Raw genomic sequence first — 23,714 nt, forward strand, 5'->3', positions numbered from 1 at the left:
CGATATTTCAAAGCAGCAGAATTCCGCCATCCATTTTATCATACATAAGGGTTGACCCAAGTGGGCAGCCGTGTTGGTCTGAAGCAATAGAATCAGGTGGTAGACGTTAACACCTTTAATCACGAACGCCATTCTTATGCTGGCAGCCTTGCTGGGGGGGGGGGCGGGAAATCTCGCCTGTTCTCTCCCTCATCAGCCATAGAACCGAGCAGTGTGTTCACATAAGACTTCTGACATGTGCCCATCCTTTTAAAAACATTTTTATTTGATTGCATTACTACGATATTTCACAGTGGTGAAATTCCACCATCCATTAAATGCAACATGTTATCATACATAAGGGTTGATCCAAGTGGGCAGCCGTGTTGGTCTGAAGCAATAGAACAAAGCGCTAGACGAGTGCACCTTTAAGACCAACTAAGTTTTATTCAGAATGTAAGCTTTCGTATGCTCTTAAGCAGACTGAGTTGTCTTGCTGCATGTAGGCAAAAAAACAGCACCTCCATCATGGAATAAAGGCATGCCACACTTTCAGTCTCAAGATTCTCCATTGTGAATGCGGATATCGCAATAGAAATGGCTGTGAGGGAGTGGGTGGGTTCGTCTTTCAAAAACCCGGCACAGGATGCTAGAGACAATAGTAAAGCTCAAACATCACACGTGATGCAGTTAGCCCGCGAAAAAAGGGGTGAGGGACCCCATTCACATCACTTTTGTTACGTTGTTATGCAATAACGCAACCACGCATGCGCTTAAAAAAAGGAGGGGGGACTCAAATTTGATTGACATGACTTTGATGCAAAGCAACCTCGCAAAAGAGACCCTGGTGCGAAATCCGCGAAAATGATCCGGAAAGAATCACTCCACAGATAAACGGTAGCAAATGCTAAATGCAAAATCGGTCTGTTTTTATATGTCATTTTACTTCAGCTGGCTTAAATTATTGTCTGTTTTAATGCTTATGTCAAGAGTTCCTCTTGCCATGAAATGTGGGAAGGGGAGCTGTGCTGGTATGTAACCTGTAATAACCTTTGAGGGTCCTGCTCTGCTGCTATCTCTGTATTCTCACATATTGGCATGTTGTGTCTGCAATGTATCATGTATCTTTCCACCTTGGAGTTAGCCACGAAGAGCCTCCAAGGCCATGTTATCTAGCTCACAGAGATGCTCATAGTTTTGCTTCAAATGGACTGGGGGCTGGGATCGCATATGGAGGAGGGGAAGGTGATTGGTAGATTTTGGCGCTTGAGCTTTTAAACTATGTAACTGATGGATCCTGAGTATATTAGAGGGGGCAGGAGCCATTGCCTTCAGTTTCAGCAAGACCCTGCCTGACAGTCATGTCTTACTTATCAATAAATGCCTTTAATCAAACTAAGGTGTGTCGATTGGTGAAGAACTTGCAGTTGTCACCTTTCCACTGTATTTCCAAGCAAAGGCATCAACCAAGACAACTTAAATCGTCAAACGTGGCTGGAAGCCACACTAGAATGGGTCCAGGTATGCGCCAAGCCAACACATAACTCATGAAGTAAACCTTTCAACCTCATCCTACACAGATTTATTTAGACGTAAACCCTATCAACTTGAATGGAACTTACATGTGAAAAAATATGTAAGTGTTCTATAATATAGTGGGTTCTATACATTAATGAGGCGAGGTGGTAGTGAACATAGCTCTTTTATTGAATACAGCATGGTATAGCGCTGCCTATGAAGACTGAAAAATAGGGCCGCAGGACTCCCTATATATGCACACCCAAAGTTCCCACGCTGCCTGTGACTGGACCATTCAAACCAGTTGGGGGCTCTTGATTGGAGCAGGGCAGCAGGATTTGGATCCTGCTGCCTATTGTTCCCGAGTCCCCCAAGCTCTGTCCTTCAGGCCCCAGTGAGCCAGGCAAGAACTCCAGCTTATAGATACAATTCTAAGCACATATACAACAGGTTCAAATGTTGTTATAGATTTCAATACAGGATCAAAGAACCAATGCCTTCTCTGGGTCAAAGAACCAATGCCTTCTCTGGGTCAAAGAACCAATGCCTTCTCTGGGTCCAAGTCGATGTGATGTCAGATGATGTGTGAACGAGTCTTGAGTAAATGGCCTGAAGAGGGTAACAATCCCCCTCCCGAAGCCATTTTCCAGAACTCATTTTCTACCCTGGAGATCCTGCTTGCCCTGGGGAGGCAGAAGGAATGGCTGACATGCACTGGCTCTTATAGTGAACTCAGGGATGCTATAAAGACTATGTATCCCATAATCTGAGTAAAGAATGTAGCTGGAATGGGATTAGAAGCACATGTTTCTTCCTGTAAACTTCCTTTTTCTTTTTTCCAAGGACCCAGCAGTTCCATATCAAGCTGTCCTTTAAAAAAATATCATAGTGGTAATTAATGATATTTACAAGAGAACAAATGGGCACCTATTTCCTCTTATCTTTCAGAAAGCAATTAATCAGACTTCTGCTTTCATTGGTAGACCAGACAAGCACAGTTCTTGTGTGCATGTCCTCTTTGCACACTGTGATAAGTTCCTTGTATTAATGATACTTAATAATGAAAAATTACTGACATTTTTTGAGTTCCTAACTCAGAATAAACAATGTGTCAAAATTATTTTCCCAGGGTCAGACAGTAAATTCCTGGGAACTTGTCAACAACTGCTCGTTTTGCTTCACTTCCTTTTCTAGCCCTTCCTCCCCACTTTTTAGGAACCCTCCAACCTCAGCCTCATATGTTCTGCTGTTAACACCTTTCTGGTCTGCTCTGGTCCTATGCAATGGGTTTGTATGAGAAAAGTGACGCGCCCTCCCTTCCCCCCTCTGTAGCTGATGTTTTGGCATGATCGCATCTGTTTGGCAGCCCCTTCGGCATGCAAACACCTCTAAGCACAGCAAGATAGATGTTTGCATGATATTCACATATGCTAATACCCTGGGAAACTAGGCCTTCTGAAAATTCTTTTAATGAAGTCTTCTGTTTCCTCTTCTACTGGTCCTTGTGTATAAATCTCTCTGCTACCTGTAGATAACACTTAGCACATCTGAAGAAGTGGGCTCTATCTCACAAAACTTTTTATGTCCCAATAAGAGCAAAACCACACAATTCTTTTTTTTTTAAGTAGGAGTTTCTAAGACCAGAGTAAGTTTTCCTACAGCCACACAGCACTACAGCGAAATGGACCCAATTCTCACTTCTGCCTTAAACCATGAGGAAAGGTGGAGTATAAATGTTTTAATAAATGAATAAAACAAATACATTTGGCTTGGAACCTCAGTGTGGGGCAAGGAGGAGCTTGTGCCCCTAGTTCTCCCAGAATCGCAACTGATCTCCAGACTCCAGAGATGCATTCCCCTGGACAAAGTGGTAACATCAGAGGGTGAGCTGTATGGTGTCTAAGGTTGCCAGTTGTGGGTTGGGAATACCTGGAGATTTGGAGAGTGGAGCTTGAGGAGGGCAGGAGAAGGAGGAGAGGGATTTAAATGGGGCAGTATGCCATGAAGTCCACCTTCCAAACTTCCAAACCAGGTCAAACTGATCTTTGTTTCCTAGAGATCAGCTGTAATCCCAGGAGATCTCCAGCTGCCACCTGGAGGTTGGTGACCCTAATTATTGGCATCTGTGGTAGAACAGTCCTGCTCCAGCCTGTAGGCCTGTTCTACCCTGGCCTCCAAAGTTTGTGCAAGACCTGGAGAGGCTTTTCTTTCTCTCTGGTAACCCACCGCTACCACCTGACCTTTGTAGGAATTGCCCGCTGGGCAGGTAAGGATTTCCAGCTTTCCCTCCAAGTTCTGAGGCCTTGCCTCTGTGTCTTCTGTTGTCCGACACTTGGTCATCATGGGCACAGTTTACTGCCTTGTGTACCCCTGGAGGAATACCCACTTGCCAACTGAGTGTCTTCCCCTGGAGTGCCTTTTAAAATAGTGTGTCCAAGATGGTGGAGGTCTATGTGGTAGTCACTCCCTGCATCAAAAGTTATAAAGTATTTATTAAAAAGAAAATGTTTATAAGCATACTTTTAGCACCAGATTGAGCAAGGGATTCAAAAGAAAAAGGCAAAATGCAATACCTCTGCCCCTACCTTTATACATGCCCTATCTGTTGTTAAATATAAGGCAAGCTCCTTAGCTTAGAAAGTTACAGATATCCACAGAGCACCGCTACCTTAAGATCTCCCTTGGATGTAGGCCAGTACATGACAATGTCTGCCTTCTCCAGACTTCTTTTAAGAGTTCTCTCTGGTCTGATGAACTCAGCACAAAACAGACCTCCTTCTTGCTGTAAGGAATTTTTTTTTATCATATCTGTTTCTCTACCCATTGACCAGGTCAGGATGGATCAAATAAGCTCCAAATCTCTGCTCACTGCTAGGAGAGGGGAGGGGGAATGGGACCATTCTATTGTCTTCAGCTGGATTTTAGCATTTCTTAAGAGATGGCAGTGCTGGGGCTTCCTCCTTCCTGCCTGTTCTCCCCCCCAGAGAGAATTTTTTAAAAACTTCCTGGTAAAGGTTTTACTCAGATCAGACTTCTACCCCAAAACTGAATTTCTTTAAAGCATCAAATCTCCGTCCAAAACTCTGCCCTTCCCAAGCTCTGCCCCCAAATTTCCAGGAATATTTCAACTTGGAGATTGCAACTCTATTCCCCTGCACCATTTCCCAAGCTAAAACAGCCCTAGTGGAGGGTTTTTGTTTTTTGCATAACTTTGGGGCTCTGTTTCAGCTTGGGAAAAGAGCATAGGGGGGAGGTACAAGCTTCTCCCCCCATCCCAAGCTGAATCAGATTTCTGCAAGCTTTCAAAAGCTTTTCCCTACAGCTGTTGTGTGGCTATGGAAAAGGCAAGAAGGGTCAGAGAATCTGACTTGTTAAAGAAAATGTATTCTACAATTTGCCCCTTAATATGTTTGTCCTTATCCTGCCACAAGACTCTTTCCTATTCTGGCTGCAGTGCTCTAACATAGAATCATAGAGTTGGAAGGGACCTCCAGGGTCATCTAGTTCAACCCCCACATGTCTTACTTCCTCCTTTCCCCTGCCCCAATATGTGCATATATGTTTGCTACCCAGGCCCTGCAGGTGAAACATATGAAACAGGTGTAGCATTGGGAATATTCCACAAATCTTGGGTTTAATGAAAGAATTATACAGGGCACAATCCGGCCAAAATTAAGCAATTTCTGCCCTAATTTGCTTTCAATGAGAAGGCTAAATGTGTCAACTAAAATAAATGGACCTGAATGTTGAAAGTTTCAGCCCCATTGATTTGGCCAATCACAGACTTGCCCAAAGTCTAAATAGACTGCCTGGTTATATCTCTAGTGACTGACACAGGTCTAAGATTATGTAAGTCCATGGTTTAATTATTTTAGCTATGGTTAATATGGTCCTTTCTGGGCCAATCCACTAACTATAGTTACTCAGAGTCAGGGCTTTTTTGTAGAAAAAGCCCAGCAGGAACTCATTTGCATACTAGGTGACACACCCTGATGGCACTATTATTTCACACAAGTCTTTTTGGTAGCAAAAGCCCAACAGGAACTCATTTGCATATTAGGCCACATTCCATTCACCAATCTAGCCAGAACTGTGTTCCTGCTAAAAAAAAAAAAAAGCCCTTCTTAGAGTATATTAAACCAGTAACTGAAACCATGGTTTTAAGATTGTTCATTAATCAAAATTAGTTTTTATTGTGGTTTCACTTGATACATGAATGTGGACATCTTGGCTTAATCCTAGCTTGTTCTCTGGTGCTGCTCTGACTGCAATATCCATTAGCAGGTATATGCAAGGAAGCAGGAGTCAAGCACCCCTGCATTTGTCAAGGAGCGTTTTCACACTCACCTTCAGCCGGCGTGACGCCCCTCTTCACCGCGCAGGATCTGCGCGGATTTCGCACTAAACGCCGCGGAGCAGCCGGAAGAGCCGGAAAGTCCCGGCGCTTTTGCGGCGCAAACGGAAACCGCCAAAAAGCAGTTTCCGTTTGCGCGGCAAAAGCGCCAGGACTTTCCGGCTCTTCCGGCTGCTCCGCAGCGTTTAGTGCGAAATCCGCGCAGATCCTGCGCGGTGAAGAGGGGCGTCGCGCCGGCTGAAGGTGAGTGCGAAAACACCCAAGGCAAACCAGGTTTGCATTATAGGGTGTTTTTACATTCAGTTTGATCCAGAGTTTTCACATCCAAATCACCTGCCACTGTTCCGCTATAATTATTTTCCTTTTACATTTAAGCGTTTCAATTGGGGGGGGGGTCTCTGATCAGAGGGCAGCTGGAATACCAGTGCTTAGTTAAATGTATACGATTGCTTGGAAATCATGCCAACACTGCAAAAACAATACAAATTTAAATCACTTGATGAGGCAAGCAACGATATGTAAAAATTTCAAGTGCTGTCAGTTCTCATCCAAATTACTGCACCTTGTGGTGACTTTTGGAGGAGTCTTTTAAAACTCAGGGAAACTTTTACAATACAAGTTTGCAATGCCCATAGGGGAAAGACCAGACCAAAAGTCTCGAGCAAAACGCTTTTGTGGCGGCATCGAAACCCATCTCACTGAAACAAATGTAAATGCCTCGGGAAGCAAGGATGCGAAACAGTTATGAGAATGTTATGTAATGTAAAAGGTGAGTTTACAATGCGGAGATAGAGAGTTGCAAACTGCCAGTGTAAAAACACCCATAGTCTGCAGGCTGAATCCTGGTTTCAAAAATCAACAGTGGTTTTGTGTTACTGTCTGAACTAAGCCCTTGGCTTGCAAAGTGTACTGCAAAATGCCTTAGTGGAAACTACAGAGGTGACAGCATTCTCTTCTTGTCAGGCATGTAGCGGCCATTGATCAAGATTATGGCCTATTATTGAATGTCAATTACATAGTGCAGGGAAGTATGACAGTGGTTCCTGTGAAGAACTGAGGCTCAAAGGGGAGTTTAGTTTTTGAAGACAGGTCAATTCTTGTCTCTCAGCCATACTTCTACTGTATGTGTGAGCCAAAATTGTTGATGATGTGAGTGATTTTCAATCTGATGCTTAATGATCTCATGAGATTGGCCTTGAGTAATCCGTATGTACGGCAAAGCTCTTTTTTCCATGCTCAGAGACAGCAACGCAGGAAGTTGAGAATTAATTGCCAGTTCAGAGGAGGCCTGTCCTTTGTTTTCTTTCTGCCTCTCCTAGCCCTTTTAACCTGGAAGTAAGGAAGGGTTTCCCCCTGCACATCCCATCTTCAAAGCCCAACTTGGGAGGGTTCAAGGGCGGATACAATGAGTTTCATTGTTCTCACCTGATGCAGAGAGGCCATCAAGACACAAAGGCTGGAGACATTGTCCAGTCCATCATGAAACCATAGACCAGGTCATCAAAAGCAACTCATCCACTCCCAACTCCCCAAAGTCCAAACATTGTGAGTGGTGTGGTGGGGGGACTCCACTGGACATTGAATGTGATGTATTGTCTAGGAGTGCCCAAGTATATCAAAAGGATCAAACAACCCGATTCTCAAGAGGGACTGGGGGGCAGGGGGTGGAAGCATAGGAACATACATACACAAAAAGCCAATGCCTCCTTATCTCCCTCTCCTATCTCTGGGGTTTGCCTAGTCTAATGCTAGCAATTGCTTCCCAGTAAGCCAATCAGCTGTCAAGCTCAGCCCTCCAGAGACTTATAAGAGCACAGGGTTCTTTGAGTCACAGAGCTTCTCAGCACACCTCCTTGGGAGCAGCTCTGTGCCTGGGACTGCTGTCACTTTTGCAGTTCACTCACCTCACAGAATCAGCCCCTTTCTCCTCTCTTGCAGAGTGAAGGTAAGCCTTGCTCTCAACAATTGTGCTCTTTGTTCAGGGTGGGCGTAGGGAGGAGTGGAGGGGGAGTTTTGCACTCCTGGGCTTGCAAAACCATTGGGTGTGAATTTCAATATTAGGAGACCTAGTTTGTTTGGTTTAGGGGTTTTTAAAATGTATTTCCTTCTTTCTTTGCAAAGCAAATTTACCATGGATCAGACTCAGCAATGATTTGTGAAGAAAAAATATAGTAGGATGTAAATATGTGAATTTATTATTAAAGAATTAAAACTTTGCTATTCACATTGGGAAACTGAGAGTGTTGTCCTGATTTATTGTGAATCCCACACAAGCTGTGTCTTCCTTTGGTTGTCATTCACAAACTCATCAAAAAGGAGGTCTCCCTGCCCCAAAGAATGTACAGCCTAAACACTGCAGATAAGAGAACATAAGCAGAGAAAGGTATAGAATAGCATAGAAAACTATAACTGAAGAAGATGGGTCCTTTATTAGAGGGCAATTGCTTGAACCTTGTGAGTTTCAAGGCAAGGTCAATGTTGTTTCCTGCCAAGAAGGTCTGTAACTTTTCAGAATGACTTTGAGCAGGGAATTTAAACAATATCATGCCTCACTTTTCCTGAAGTAAAAAAAGAGCAGAACTATATTTCCTGTCTTTGACTGGGACGATAGAGAAATGAAGATACCAAAGATATCATAGAATAGTGGTTGTCAGGCAGAGGGGTAGGGAAAAGATTTTAGGCTGGTTAGAATATTGGTGACATTGTTTGTCCTAACCCAGCAGTTATGACCCACAGTTGGAAACAGACATTCTGCCTTTCAGATTGCAGCTGACAGGGGGACCGATTCTAGGTGTTCACTTCCTCCCCTTTCCCTACCAACAGATGATCAGCAATGTATGGCACTATATATTTATGGCTTGGGGCAAAGGTGGTCAAGTGCAATAGTAAATGCACAACATTCTGCTGATTTTGAAGATTTCCACATTGGGGGACACTGCACTATCCCGTGGTTACTGTACTACTATGTAAAAAGAAGCCTACTTCTTTTTATCTTGTGCATTTATACCTTACTCTTTGGTGACTGTAGCAAGTGTTATCTGGATTTATTTCTAGGTGAGTTTATTCTTAAGCAGAAGTTTGAAAGAATTTACTACTGCCTTGGAGACCCAGTTTGATGTAGCAGTTAAGTGTGCAGACTCTTATCTGGGGTAACCAGGTTTGATTCCCCAATCCTCCAAATGCACCTGCTGATGTGACCTTGAGTCAGTCACAAGTTCTCACAGAGCTGTTCTGCTCAAGAGCAGTTTCTGTCAGAGCTCGCTCAGCTCCACCTACCTCACAGGGTGTGGGAAGGGAAAGGGAAAGGAGATTGCAAGCCACTCTGAGACTCCTTTGGGTAGTAAAGGGTGAGGTATAAATCCAATCTCTTCTTCTTCTTCTAAATGCAGCCTGCCTGTACCGTGATTGTGAGAACATGTTGCAAATTGAGACTTTCTAAAAATGCGGTGAGAAAGGAACCACAAAAGACTCATGCTTCCTTTTCCCAATCTTCTATTTCTTGTCTGCCAGAAGGAGATGCACATTATTTCCATGCAAGGATAGGATGTCTATCTCACATTCACTTTTAGAGAAGATCTTGAAACCTGGAAGTGCAGTATGACCTCTAATAACAAGTCCTCAAAGCAGTGCTGAATTACTCTGGAGCATGTACTGTGAGAACACAGGAGCTCAAACTGGGAGCTGTATATAAGAGGCACTGCCATTATTATGCTGCTCTACCAGGCATGTGGAAGATTAAAATAATAATAATAATAATTTGTATTCACTTATAATCTTATTCAGCCCTAACTTGTCCTATGTCTTTCTTTTTGGTACTGGTCTGATGCCACTACTTCATGGTTTGAGCAGAGCAAGGGAATGCAGGAAAATATAGTCCTCCTTCTCAATCTAATTTTAGAGAGATGTATTTTATTGTAAAGCATATAGCTGAAAAGTGGAAAGTACAGAATGTGCTAGGAGACTGGCAGTGATATGTTGTAGGGTTCTTTCTGTGTGTGTGTGTAGGGGGGTTCTTTTTCCTGGAGGGACACATTAAGGGATTGGATGGTGTTGTTCTAATGCCTGGTTCTTGAACAGTGGGGAGGGTGTGCCAGAGTGTGTGTGCATTAGAAAGCTCGCAGCAGGTGACCTGGATAAGAGTGTTCTTAGGTGCTAAAGGAATGCTACAGTCTGCAAACCTTCTAATTCCTTAAGACTTTTCATTAGCCAATGCCACATTTTTTTTTTTCAGAAAGCAATAGAGGTATGAATGACTGCCAGGGAAACACTCAGCAAGTAACTGGTTCAGGAAAACACTATCAGTCTTGCCTCAAACATTTATGCCAGGAAGGAAGAAAAATTGACTTTCCTTTAGGACCTACAAGTTTCAAATATTTTTTCATCACTTTTTGTTTAGGAAGAGTAGGCAGGCAACTCTCTCTCAAACGCAAATCTTTCTTTCAGACTTCATGTGACACTCAGGCACTACTGTATATCTGAAGAACTTGCTTGTTCTATGTGTCTCAGTATATGAATCTTTAAATGTGGGGAGGGGCTGGTGCTCAGAGAACAGGCTTTGCATGCAAAAAATTCACAACTTGTGGAGTCTTCAGTTACAGGATCTCAGGTGGAAAAGGCCTTTCTCTCCCTCAGACCTTGGAGAGCCACTGCCAGAGAGAGGAGACCATGCAGAGCTATATGGAGCATTGGCATAAGGAATGAAAGGCAGCATCGTATGTTCATACTCAATCTGAGGTTAAAAAGGGAAACTTAACTTCAATAAACTCAAATCAAATTTGAAATTAAAAATGGGAGACTGTGAAAATACAAAATCCAGGAAGGGAGCTGAGATTGGAAATTTAAGTATTAAAATGTATACCTATCCAAATCCATCTAAAGTTAGTTATGAATAATCCCATTGAAAGCAACTAGAGACCTTCAACTAGTAACTTGCCTGCTAAATTCCAACACATGAGGTTCTTCTGGCTTCCTGGTTTTTGAGTTAAGAGAGATTCTCTTTCTCTCTCACACATTTCCTGCTCTCTGGCACATGCCTTTTTCTCTGCTCCCCATAATCCATGACACAGACCCTTTGTCTCTCCCTCCCCAGCAGGCACACACTGTTCAGGACAAGATTTCTCCCTCTTAAGAAGAATATGGATTGGTCTTGAGTTAGACATGGGCCGTGGAAGACATGTCACATGGCTAATGTGTTCCACTAGTTTTAATGTGACTTTATCATGGCTAAGTAGATGGAGGCTGCTCAAATTAAGTAACCAATGACCAATAACTGAGAATAGTTCATTGTGCAGTGCTCTTTTAAACCCTCGTAAGTGTGTTGTAGCCATATAAGAGACCAGATGCAAAAGGGGGTAGCGGTGGAGTTCTCTGGGCTCCTTTAGGAGTTCTGCAGAAGAACCAATTTCAGCAGGGGCATCTCACGCTATATTATATGCCACTGAGAGTGATAAGTTTAATTCTTTAAAAAATAATATTACCCATCCTTGCATGCCAGGAGGTATTTACCAAAATGTTCTCTTTTACAGAGCTCTCCAAGAAAGTGGATTCTTGCCCCCGCCCCAGTGCATCCCATCATCTTCTAGTGATTCCCTTTTGCAGGTGCCATAAAAGGAAACCTGTTAGTTAAAATAGGGTATCCAACTTTTCAGTTGCACTTTTCTAGATCAGTTTACATAATATTGTTGTGACCTGCCCTGAGCCCATTTTTAGGAAGGGCGGGCTAGAAATGCAAATAAATAAATGAATAACTGAGTAATCGCATTCTTTTCATGCACCTGCAAATGTTCAGCCTTTCCAAAAAGGAGGAAAATATACCTGTTAAGGACTACATACTCTGTACAGGATACCTGTTGGCTTAATACTAGTTTGTACCCCTTGGATTTAAGATGGAGACAAGAACTATGTGGGTATATTTTTAACTCCTTTTGGCTCCACTGCGTCAGGGTCTTTTTACTGTTCGTCCCTGCCAGGTGCCTTATTCCAGTTGCCAAGCACAGAGTGAGTTTGGTTTGAAGCTTGGGTGAAGTGGTACATCAAACATTGGCACCGGCTCCACAGTGGTGGAAGAGAGCGCAGAACTGCTGAATGACGGTTGGCTGTATGGGCTTTATTTTCACTTTAAAGGACCATCTGCCTATGAAAATGGCCTATAAATACTCCCACATATTTAATTTAAGCAAAGGAAAACATTGACATTCAGCTAAGCTACCAAAGAGTCAAGAGGGTTAGTGAGAAGGGGGGAGCTTTATTTTGATGAACTCCTTTGGGAACAGAATTTAAGAGTGTTTTAAAAAGCAAACGGGAGACAAAAAGGGGAATAAGAGAATAAGCATACTTTGCTTTTCATTCTGAAAGTCTTGCAAGTGCACATAAAACAGCCAACAATTAGCTTGCTGCATTTTTAAAAATTATTATTATTGGGGAGCGGGGAGTAAAAATGTCATTTCTGAACATTTTCTCTGTTTTATTGCTGCTGTTTTACTTGGATATTTTTGTGACTATGTATTCAGTTAATTGCCACCCTAATTTCTTTCTAGCTTCATTTTTTAAAAAACAGCATTTGGATTTGGTACATTTCTATCCTACTGTCCTGTGTAGATTTCTAATGTCTTTCCTCCAAGTAGTTAAATGCACACAGTTAGCTCAACCCCATTTTATCTTAGCAGCAACCCTATGGAATAAAAAAAACTGGAAGACATGACTGGCTGAAAGACAGCCAATAAGCTTAAGGACTGAACAGGGACTTGAATGGGGGGTAGGGTTGCCAGTGCCACATCCAATTCAAGAAATATCTGGGGATTTTGGGAGTGGAGACAGGAGGCATTGGGCGTGGAGCCAGGAGTTAGATTGTGGCAAGTATAATTGAACTCCAAAGGGAATTCTGGCCATAAAATTCATGGGTACTACACACCTTTTAAATGCCTTTCTTCCATTGGAAATAATGAAGGATAGGGGCACCTTCTTTTGGGACTCATACAATTGGACCCCCTAGTCCAATCCTTTTGAAATTTGGATGGTATTTTGAGGAGAGGCATTGGATGCTATGCTGAAAATTTGGTGCTACTGCCTCAAAAAATCAGCCTTCTCCTAGAGCCCCAGATAACTGTAGATCAATTCTCCATTATCCCCTATGGAAATCAGTCTCCATAGGGAATAATGGAGTGGTCAGCAGACATTTCCCTCCTGCCCCCCACTTTCTGATGACCCTGAAGAAGGGGGAGGGCCTCCAAACCAGGGGATCTCTTGCCCCCACCTAGGGATTGGCAACCCTAATGGGTAGGGTGGCCATAATGTCTTAAGGCCAGCCAGGGACACCTTGGGAAGGGGGAAGGTAGGGGTGCGCGCGTGCCGCCGGAAACAGGAAGTGATGTCACTTCCGGTGATGTCATGCCGCCGGCGGAAACAGGAAGTGACATCACTTCCTGTGACATCATTTCCCCCGCGCCACCTGCCGGAAACAGGAAGTGACATCACTTCCTGTGACATCATTTCCCCCAAATGACATCATTTCCCCCAAATGCCACTGCCGGAAAACAGGAAGTGACTTCACAGCACTTCCTGTGACGTCCCCAAAAAACCCCCAAATATCACCGCCGGAAACACCAAGATTATTTATAGAGAGGGAAAGGGGGAAATAAAGTTAAATAAAACTCTTTTTTTACTTTTTTCAAAGTGAGAAGACTAGAGAGAACGGGTTCCACGCTGAGAAGCCAGTCAGATTCCAGTGAGATTCCAGTGAGACTGTGCTGCATAATGCAGCCTATTTATTTTGTCCTGTTGGCTCTGTTGGCTCTGTCTGCGCCACCTTCATCACTTTCGGGGTGTGGATCCCCCAGTGGGGTGGTCTCCCGACTCCCTCCGCCGGCTGTTTCTGATAGCCCTGCGCCCCCTCTTTCATTTGATATGTGTCCCGTGCGGATGCCACTCTCCTGCAGGGAGATGCCGCAAAATGAGCCCCCTTGAGGCTTATGGCGGCAGGGCTCGGGGGAAGCGAGCTAGACTGCTGTTCTTTTGAGGGGTTATAGAGTGTTTCGAGCCCGTCCCTGTGGCATCGGTCCCATCGTTGTGGGACCCAGGGGGCCGGCGCAGCGGCACGCCGAAGCAGCCTGTCACTAATAACACAGGTCGAGATGCAGGACAGGAACCCGGAAGTGACCGACAGGCTGCTTCAGCGTGCTGCTGCGCCGGCCCCCTGGGCCCCACAATGATGGGACCGATGCCACAGGGACGGGCTCGAAACACTCTATAACCCCTCAAAAGAACAGCAGTCTAGCTCGCTTCCCCCGAGCCCTGCCGCCATAAGCCTCAAGGGGGCTCATTTTGCGGCATCTCCCGGCGGGAGGGTGGCACCCGCACGGGACACATATCAAATGAAAGAGGGGGCGCAGGGCTATCAGAAACAGCTGGCGGAGGGAGTCGGGAGACCACCCCACTGGGGGATCCACACCCCGAAAGTGATGAAGGTGGCGCAGATAGAGCCAACAGAGCAAACAGGACAAAATAAATAGGCTGCATTATGCAGCACAGTTGAGAAAGTGCCTTATCCCATATACTGATGAAGTAAATACAGGATCTGAGAACAAAATTGCACCAGAAGACACAAACACAAAGCTCCCTTACACTGAATCAGTGCTTGGGTCCACGAAAGTCAGTATTGTCTAGTCCAGTCACAAACACAAAGCTCCCTTACACTGAATCAGTGCTTGGGTCCACCAAAGTCAGTATTGTCTACTCCAGGGGTGGCCAGAGGGAGGGAGGGAGGGAGGAAGGAGGGAGGGGGGAAGAAGGGAAGGAGGGAAGGAAGGAAGGAGGGAGGGAGGGAGGGAAGGAAGGAAGGAAGAAAGAAAGAAAGAAAGGAAGGAAGGAGGGAGGAAGGAGGGAGGGAAGGAAGGAAGGGAAGGAAGGGAGGGAAGGAGGGAAGGAAGAAAGGAAGGAGGGAGGGAGGGAGGGAGGGAGGAGGGAGGGAAGGAAGGGAGGGAGGGAAGGAAGAAAGGAGGGAGGGAAGGAGGGAAGGAAGGAAGGGAGGAGGGAGGGAGGGAAGGAAGGGAGGAGGGAAGAAAGGAAGAAAGGAAGGAAGGAGGGAGGGAAGGAGGGAAGGAAGGAAGGAAGGAGGGAGGGAAGGAAGGAAGGAAGAAAGGAAGGAAGGAAGGAAGGAGGGAGGGAGGGAAGAAAGGGAGGAGGGAGGGAGGGAGGGAAAGAGGGAAGGAAGGAAGGAAGGAGGGAGGGAAGGAGGGAGGAAGGAAGGAAGAAAGGAGGGAGGGAGGGAGGGAAGGAAGGGAGGAGGGAGGGAAGGAGGGAAGAAAGGAAGGAAGAAAGGAGGGAGGGAGGGAGGAAGGGAAAGAGGGAAGGAAGGAAGGAGGGAGGGAGGAAGGGAGGAGGGAGGGAGGGAAGGAAGGGAGGAGGGAGGGAGGGAAGGAGGGAAGGAGGGAAGGAAGGAGGGAGGAAGGAAGGAAGAAAGGAAGGAGGGAGGGAGGAAGGAGGGAGGGAGGGAGGAAGGAGGGAGGGAGGGAAGGAAGGGAGGAGGGAGGGAAGGAAGGAAGGGAGGAGGGAGGGAAGGAAGGAAGGGAGGAGGGAGGGAGAGAAGGAAGGGAGGGAAGGAAGGGAGGAGGAAGGAAGGAAGGAAGGAAGGAAGGAAGGAAGGAAGGAAGGAAGGCCGCCCCCTCCCGCCAGCCGCCCCCCCCGCTTTCGGCCCCCTCCCTCCCTGCTTACCTTCATCCAGTGCGGGTGGCGGCCTCTCCTCCCGGCAGCTGGTGCTGCTGGCAGGGCTGGCGGCGGCTGCGGAGGCCGGGGAGGGCCTCCGCTGGTCTCTGGAGGGCCTCCAGGGATGAGCGCCGGCCTCTCCGCGGCCTCCGCTGGTCGGCGCTGGTCGCTGGAGGCCCTCCAGAGTCTCTGGAGGGCCTCCAGGGACCAGCGCCGGCCTCTCCGCAGCCTCTGCTGGTCGGTGCTCGTCGCTGGAGGCCCTCCAGAGTCTCTGGAGGGCCTCCATCGACCAGCGCCGGCCTCTCCGAGGCCTCCGCTGGTCAGCGCTGGTCGCTGGAGGCCTTCCAGAGTCTCTGGAGGGCCTCCAGGGACCAGCGCTGGCCTCTCTGCCGCCTCCCCGACCTCCGCCACCGCCGCCGGGCCCCACGCGCGGGCGGGGAAGGCGGCGAGTGAGGGAGGGAGCGTCCCTGCGCGTGCGCAGGGGCCCTGCGCACGCGCAGGGATGCTCCCTCCCTCACTCGCCGCCTTCCCTGCCGGCGCGCGCGGCCCACCGCCTCCGGGGCTGGCTAAACCGGGACCTCTAATGGTCCCGGTATAGCCAGCCCGGGAGGCGGGAATAGGGGGCCAGAACCGGGACATTCCTGGGTGCCCGGGACGGACTGGCCACCCTACTAATGGGTAGAGAATGGGTTGTATGTATGTTTAATAAATAAATATCTAATCCAACACACCACACTTCTATTCCATAACATTACTTTCTCAGGTTAAATTTGTTATTAAATTTATTATTATTCTGAAAAGTTAGCATATGGAACTAGAGACAGTATAAAAGCTTATGTAGGCTACTCCTATTCCTAGTACATTGCCTATTGCATGTTGATGGTATTGACTTGCACTGTGTAATCTGCTTGGCGTGGTGCTCTATAAATATAGTAAATAAATTAATTAGTATTACAGTGCATTGCCTTTAACAGCAGCCTGAGTCAGTCTGCCTGACATACAGACATGCAGAATGTAAAACTACATGTTAGGATTCTATCTGTTATGCAGCCGTTAAATGCACAGTAGTGAGTTGTCACCCCCAGCCTGACTCTTCAAATAATCTCTTTTAAGGTAGAGAAACTTGGCTTCAAATACACCAGGAACAGCAGGACCAAGGAGTCAGTTGGGACAATGGACACTCTAGTGCAAAAATGCACAGCTGGGCAAACAAGACCATGACATTTCCAGTGTCCACACTGTTTCATAATTGTACAGGGCCTAGCACAGGATGACCAAACTACTAGCCAGGGCCTCTAGATGGCACTAAAAACAGTAACGGGAATTATTGTGATGGGCCCTCTAGGAATTTAGGCAGCTTTCCAGACTGCTCAGTTTCCATAAATGTGAAGTAGTCTGTCTCCCAGAATTATGCAAAGATGAAAAAAGTCATGTGAAAACAACATCAGTTACTCCAAGTAAAATGAGAGAATGGGTGTTCAAACTCAAGAGCACCCAGTACAGATTATTGCTCCTGAAGAACACTTAGTCATTCGATCACACTTCAGCTAAAGTGCAATCGAGGTGGCAGTTTCCCACCCTTGGAATATATGCTTTCGAGTGGCTTTTGGCTCATAACCCAGTTTAGAACCCAGACTGACATCACTGAGAAATCTGAAAAATGTTCTATGAAGTGGGACAGACTAAGATAATAACAGCAGGATTAATAAAACAGTCTCCAGCTTCTAGGGGATCCCCAGGATTTACAACTCATCTCCACACTACAGAAATCAGTTCCCCTGGAGAAAATGGATGCTTTGGAGGGTGGACTCTATGGCATTGTACACCACTGAGGTTGGTGTCTTCCCCGGGCTCCATCCACAAATCTCCAGGAGTTTCTCAACCTAGTAACCCTACCCTTAGGGTTGCCGGGTCTGGGTTGAAAAATACCTGGAAACTTTGGGGGTGAAGCTGGGAGAGGACAGGGTTTGGGAAGGGGCCTCAGCAGGGTGCAATGCCATAGAGTACACTTCCAAAGCATTTTCTCCAGGGGAGCTGTTCTCTGCCAGCTGGGTATCAGTTGTAAAAGTGGGCAATCTCCAGACTCCACCTGGAGGCTGGCAACCCTACCTACACCCATCCCCCACTGGTGGCCAAGGGGCATCTGCCTACTAGGGTTGCTAATCCCCAGATGGGGGCAGGAGATCCCTGGTTTGGAGGCCCTCCCCCCGTTTCAGGGTCATCAGAAAGGGGGGGGGGTGAAAATGTCTGCTGGGGCACTCCATTATACCCTATGGAGACCGATTCTCATAGGACATAATGGAGAATTGATCTGTGGGAATCTGGGGCTCTGGGGGGGGGGCTGTTTTTTGAGGCAGATGCACCAAATTCTCAGCATAGCATCCAGTGCCTGTCCTCAAAACACTCTCCAAGTTTCAAAAAGATTGAACCAGGGGGTCCATTTCTATGAGCCCCAAAAGAAGGTGCCCCTATCCATTATTTCCAGTGGAGGGAAGACATTTGAAAGGTGTGCGGTCTATTTAAACATGATGAGCAGAACTCCCTTTGGAATTCATTTATGCTTGTCATAACCTTGTTCCTGGCTCCACCCCCAAAATCCCCAGATATTTCTTGAATTGGACGTGGCAGCTCTACTGACTACCCAGATTCTCACCTAAAGAGATGAGTTTAGCAGCACACAAAAGGTAAAATGGGAAGTCTGCCAGATTTAACCAGAATGTAAAAATTTTTAAAAATGTATTTGTATAACTAAAAATTAAATAAACTAATTTCTTTCTTGAGCATGTGATTCTGATCTCCCCCCACCCCCATACAGACGTAGGTGGAAGTGGAGGCTTAAGTGAGGAGGCCATGTGCCATTTGCCTGATGCAAATACAATAGGTACCATAGAGTTTTTCCCTCCCAAATGGCTAGAGCATCCGGGAAAACCATAGAGTTTTCCCAGAAACGCCTAGAGCGGCCACACACACCATCGCCAGCACGATGATGTCACTTCTGGGTGATGTCATTGTGTGAATGTGACATTCACAAAAGTCCCCCGCTGGAGAACGCAAGGGACTTGGCAGCCCTAGTTAGGAAGTTACATGATACTGGCTCCACCCCCAGTATCATGGCCTAGGACCTGCCTACCTTAGGGACCGTCTCTCCCCACACGTTCCCCAGAGAGTACTACGCTCAGGTTCACAAAACCTGTTGGTAGTCCCCGGGCCAAAGGAGGCCCGTCTAAAATCCACCAGGGATCGGGCCTACTCAATAACGGCACCTTATTGGTGGAACCAGCTGCCGGAGGAGGTGCGGGCCCTGCGGGATCTAGGGCAATTCCGCAGGGCCTGTAAGACAGTCCTCTTCCGGCAGGCCTATGACATTAGCTGACAATGTAAAACATCTTGGATGGAACAAAATGTATCTATAGGCCGCCGGTTTTATTCTATCTTGTTTTTACTAATTTATGGTTTAATTGTATTTTTAAATGTTTTAAACTGAAGTTGTTTTAATTATTATGTTGTAAGCCGCCCTGAGACACTTAGGTGAGAAGGGCGGGGTATAAATCTTAATATAAATAAATAAATAAATAAATAAATAAATAAATAAATAAATAAATAAATAAATAAATGATACTACTCTCAGGTAGTTTGTCATGCTGAATAATCATGAATAGTAGTGATCTGCAGATAGCCTTGGCCTCCCTTCTCATATGTATTCCATGCTAATGCCAAAGTAAAAGCACCTTCTGTATGGACATTTTGTGAGATATGAAGCTACTATGAGCTCTTCAGAAGCTTTTTACTATCACCAAGAATATCTGGTCTATTAATGGAATTTCCCCCCTCAGATGAATTCCTGTGTTTTGTATTCTTATTTATTTAGAAAACTGATATGTATGCTACATTCTCAGTTACCTGATAGAAGCAACTAACAAAATAATAAAATGAAATTATAAAAACAGTGTGAAATCAGACCATACATTTAAAAAACAGACACTGTAGAACATCACTCAGCAGCTTAAAACGATATTCATGAAGCAGTGCTCAGGCTAGAAGCAGGTAATAAAAATGATGGAGCTCCTCAGGTCAAAGGCTGGGTAAAAACAGATGTTTTGGTATGGTGCCTTAAGGAAAGGAAGTGAATCATGCAACAGGGATGGCATTCCAAAGGTAAAGTGCCACGACTAAAAAAGCCCTGTCTCTCCTCATCACCTGCCTTACCTCTGCAGTTGGGGTTACATGAGCAGAACTTGGAAAGATTTTAACTGGCAGTTGGTCAGTATGGGAGGAGGTGGTCCTTCAAGTTCTTTTTATATTGTCTGCAAACCATATAGGAGCAAATGAGAAATGCAGATGATGCCAGCAGAATAGGATGTGGCTCTAGATATCATACTCTGAACATTAACGCATGAGAGGGGGGAGCATAGCTAAAGTTTGATCAAATGACTGGGCCAAGCAGGGACCTCAATGTGACATTCACCTGCCTTGGAACAACTGATAAGAGATCAACAATTACAATAATGATTGCAGGGAAACGGGAAATTTGCAAAGCACAATGGAAGCAGTCATGATGTCATATAACATTGCTACTCAGGTCATGATCACAAACATAATACAAAAAGTGTCACTGAACCTCTTGTGTCACTGTTTGTATGTAGATGGAAATATTGTTAATTTGTGGAAACTGATAAATCAGATTTTGGAAACTATACATTTAAGTTTTGCAGCATCTGTCTAAGAAATACTAAACCAGATTAAAATATTACATGTGAAAATGTATAATTACATTTTGGAATTTTAAAAATGATAAATCTTGTAGTCTGGATTACAGATTTTTCTTTTTCTGGTCTTCAGGGAGAAGCCTGAGAATTTCAAGATCAACCCTATGCATGTTTGTTCAGAAGGAAGTGTATATGCAGTGAATTACAGCCATAGTCCCCTGAGGCACCAAACCTAGAAGGCAAATATTTTTTCCTGCCTTCAAACCTATTATTTTCCAAAATGTGCATGATTCATTTTATGTCATAGTTTTGATTACAGGGTCTTGCCTCAAGATGAATCCTGCATTCTTGAGGCTTGCAACATTACCTTTATTTCACCTATCCCGTCACTTTTTAACACTTCAACCTTAGGCCTTTCCGCCTTCACACTTTCCTGGACCCATATTAGCTAGTTTATTCTAATTAGTCCCTCTTTCCCCCTCTGCGTTTCCCTTGTCAAAGGACTTGCTCGTGGTCAAACACAAAATATATCCTCCCCAGTTTGAAGTAACATGACAAGAAATTCTCATTTCACATCCATTAAATTAACACATATTTTCTAGGCAAAATTCCAGTTTGAGATCAAAGGACCTCCTTTTCCAACTTTATTCAAGTGATGGCAAGTTTCCTGGACCCTGAAAATCCTGCCCTTATTGCTGACAATCACAGGGGAGGATCTCTATTCATATCTCCTAGAGTGCTTTCCCTCTTAATCTGTAGGTAGGGATGCCAGGTCCCCCTTGGCCACTGGTGGGGGATGAGGGAGTACCGTTGTCAGGTTCAGGTTGGGGGATTCCTGGAGATTTGGGGTTGGAGTCTGGGAAGGATAGGGACCTCAGTGGGATACAATCCATCCACCAAAGCAGCCATTTCCTCCAAGGGAACTGAGCCCTGTAGGGTGGAGATGTGCTATAAATCTGGGGGATCCCCAGGTCCTATCTGGAGGCTGGCATTCCTATCTGTAGGACTTTGTTCTCCAGCCAACACAAGTTCCAAGCCAAAATCTAGACTCTGAGAGCAATTCTAAACAGGTCTACTCAGAATCCTACTCTAGTCTATTCAACAGGGCTTAAATTCAAAGGATTGCAGTGTTTGCAGCAAGCAAGCTGCTGCATGCCACGATGAGTGATTCCAGTTAAGAATATGAAGTGAAATACGCATCCAGCAAATTTAATGGGGCTTGGATGAGCCCCCAAAAGTATTTTCTAGATGCAAAAGCCATTTCTGCACCAGGGTCTATGTTTAGCTTTTATTTTGAGGTGTGACACATACATTAAAAATTCAGTTTTAGTACATCCTATTTGCATCATATTCCATTACCAGTCATTTAACACTCTTTATCTTCTCTCTGTCCTGTCCCAAACTGTCCCAGTTTGGTGTAGTGGTTAAGTGTGCAGACTCAGGTTTGATTCCCCACTCCTCTACTTGCACCTGCTGGAATGGCCTTGGGTTAGCCATAGCTCTCACAGGCATTGTCCTTGAAAGGGCAGCTGCTGTGAGAGCCCTCTCAGCCCCACCCACCTTACAGGGTGTCTGTTGTAGGAGGAGAAGATATAGGAGATTGTAAGCAGCTCTGAATCTCTGATTGAGAGAGAAGGGTGGGGTATAAATCTGCAGTCTTCTTATTCTTCTTCTAGCATCACCATGCTGCTAGAAATTGTTAAGTTTAGACCTTTCTGGCTGGATTGGAGCAACTGGCTAGTGGCTACTTGTTCAGAACTGCCCAGCATCATAAAACCTCCTACTTTGATGCTTGCCAGATACTTGCATAACTTTTGAAGTCCAGGACTAGGTTTTACTGCATCAATGGAAGCTATTTGCTCCCCAGAAGGAGGAAATACCTGGATGGATTCATATTTCTTCTAGGTTGGCAGCCATCTTGGCCTGAAGCCAAAGAAATTTTGAGTCCAGTGGCACCTTTAAGACCAACAAAGTTTTATTCAAGGTGTGAGCTTTCGTGTACATGCACACTTCCTCTGTTACAGGCCTTTAGCTTAGGAAGGATTACATGACCTTTATTGCTATGATTTCTTTTGGCCCAGTGTCTTGCTTTTAACATAAAAGCATCTTAGGTCAGGACAGCTGCCTTTGCCTTCTGTTGCTGCAGGCTTCTATTGCCTCCCAAGTCAAAATAAAGAGGTGGACACAAGTGAGTTGGTAAAACTATGGGCCACTTTATTAAATAAACACAGCAACGGCAAGGGCAACCAAACTGCGGCCAGGTCAGGGTCAGGGGTCTCCACAGACCTCTCCCCTGCCTTTTAGTGGGTGAGAGACCTGTCCCTCCAGCCAGAGCTGTGTGACACAGCTCCCGTCAGGCAGGTCCAGCAGGGAGGTCCGCACCGGAAGGCCCAGTCACCAGACGCACGTCTCAGCGAAAGGCACCCATCCGATCGAGTCTCCAGGACAGTCTGCAATCACACACCTCAGGTCACCAATACCCCAAGGTTGATCCTGCCAGACCCCTAACTCCCCAAAAGGGGGAGGTTAACTGGTCCTCCCGAGACCGCATGGTACCATAAACCCAATAAAACCTGCCACAACTAAGGTCAAGTCTCTACTTAGGGCTTAGCACCCACCAAAAGGCCCAAAGCCAAACCCAGCCCTTGCCGAAGATTCCTCAGGAAAAACATATTACCCTTTTCTGAGAGATGCACTCCATCCCCTCTGTAGAGGTCAGGATATTCCATAGAAATATCCGGATGGGGCAAATAGTGGCCCAAACCACCCTCCGATGCTTTACGGATCTTCTTAGTTGCTCTATAACGAGCTCTCTCTATCCCAGCTGGATTCCAAGCACTGCGCCACACCAAGCGTGGAATCATTGCTGACCAGACTATGATGGTACCAGGCCATCTCTTCCTAATGTACTTGAAATCGTCTCGAGCTTGCAAGATCAAAGCCTTGCCTTTAATCAGCCCGAGATCATTCCCCGCCCTCCAGGTGAATAATTAAAACCTGAGGAGGAGGGCCCACACTCCCATGAAATAAAAGCAGAAGCAAACCAGGCCACTGAAGACCCCAGTGCCCCCGCCATTCAACAGTAACATATTTGCTGAGCCCCAGCTGAGAGCCAACAGCAGTTCTCCGAGCTTGATGTGCCGCCCAAAACACATAACTGTGCTCGCAGATGAGAACTTGGCTCCTCCGGCCAGGAACAACAGCATCTAAAGAAAGAAACAGACAAGTTATAAAACCTAACCATAACTACCCCAGCTCCAAAGAACAAAGCTAAGAATGGAGCAAAGGGTGAATATAACCTTTATAAGCCCACGACCACCAATGGCCAAGGCACTGGATGGACAAAGAAGAATATCCTAAGGCCGCGGCCATAGAGGCCACCCCAATTCTAAAGGAGTGGGTGCCAAACCTCACTCCAGACAACCCCAACAGAGCTAAGGCCTTAGACATCACTGCCC

The 23,714-nt window shown here is 45.7% G+C and overlaps 1 protein-coding gene across 1 annotated transcript in view; it reads left to right on the top strand.

Annotated features, from left to right (window-relative positions):
- Positions 1–7,670: 7,670 nt before the first annotated feature.
- Positions 7,671–23,714, top strand: part of SLC26A9 (solute carrier family 26 member 9) — a 94,595-nt gene continuing 78,551 nt past the window's right edge. Inside the window, exon 1 of the mRNA XM_060231302.1 lies at positions 7,671–7,796. The gene's annotated coding sequence lies outside the window, so the exon portion shown is untranslated. The remainder of the gene's footprint in view (positions 7,797–23,714) is intronic.

This window comes from Heteronotia binoei, chromosome 2, assembly GCF_032191835.1.
Source record: "Heteronotia binoei isolate CCM8104 ecotype False Entrance Well chromosome 2, APGP_CSIRO_Hbin_v1, whole genome shotgun sequence".
In the NCBI taxonomy this organism is placed as follows: Eukaryota; Metazoa; Chordata; class Lepidosauria; order Squamata; family Gekkonidae; genus Heteronotia; species Heteronotia binoei.